Source organism: Pterocles gutturalis, unplaced genomic scaffold (genome assembly GCF_000699245.1).
Source record: "Pterocles gutturalis isolate BGI_N339 unplaced genomic scaffold, ASM69924v1 scaffold4255, whole genome shotgun sequence".
In the NCBI taxonomy this organism is placed as follows: domain Eukaryota; kingdom Metazoa; phylum Chordata; class Aves; order Pterocliformes; family Pteroclidae; genus Pterocles; species Pterocles gutturalis.
Genome location: NW_010145670.1, coordinates 1 through 319, shown reverse-complemented (window position 1 = coordinate 319; position 319 = coordinate 1).

The window sequence follows — 319 nt, the reverse complement described above, 5'->3', positions numbered from 1 at the left end:
CTCCTGAGTAATTATCCCTCAGCGCAGTTAATGAGTTGCCATTTTCCTCTGCCTGGCTGCTGACGAGCCTGTGCTGGGGCTCAGCAGCAAAGGGACAGGAGCAGGGAGGGGGTGCAGGACCACGAGCATCCCTGTGACAGGGGGGCAAAGCCAAGGGCAGCCCTGGGCTCATTGCCAGAGGGTGGAAGAAGGGCCCCCAGCCGGTTGAAAATGTCTCTTTAATGACCTGGACATGGCGTTTCGAGTCCCTTGAATGAAACCAAAACATGATGGCAGCACGGTGGCAATGAGTTGGGGGTCCCCAGTGCCAGCCCTGCCT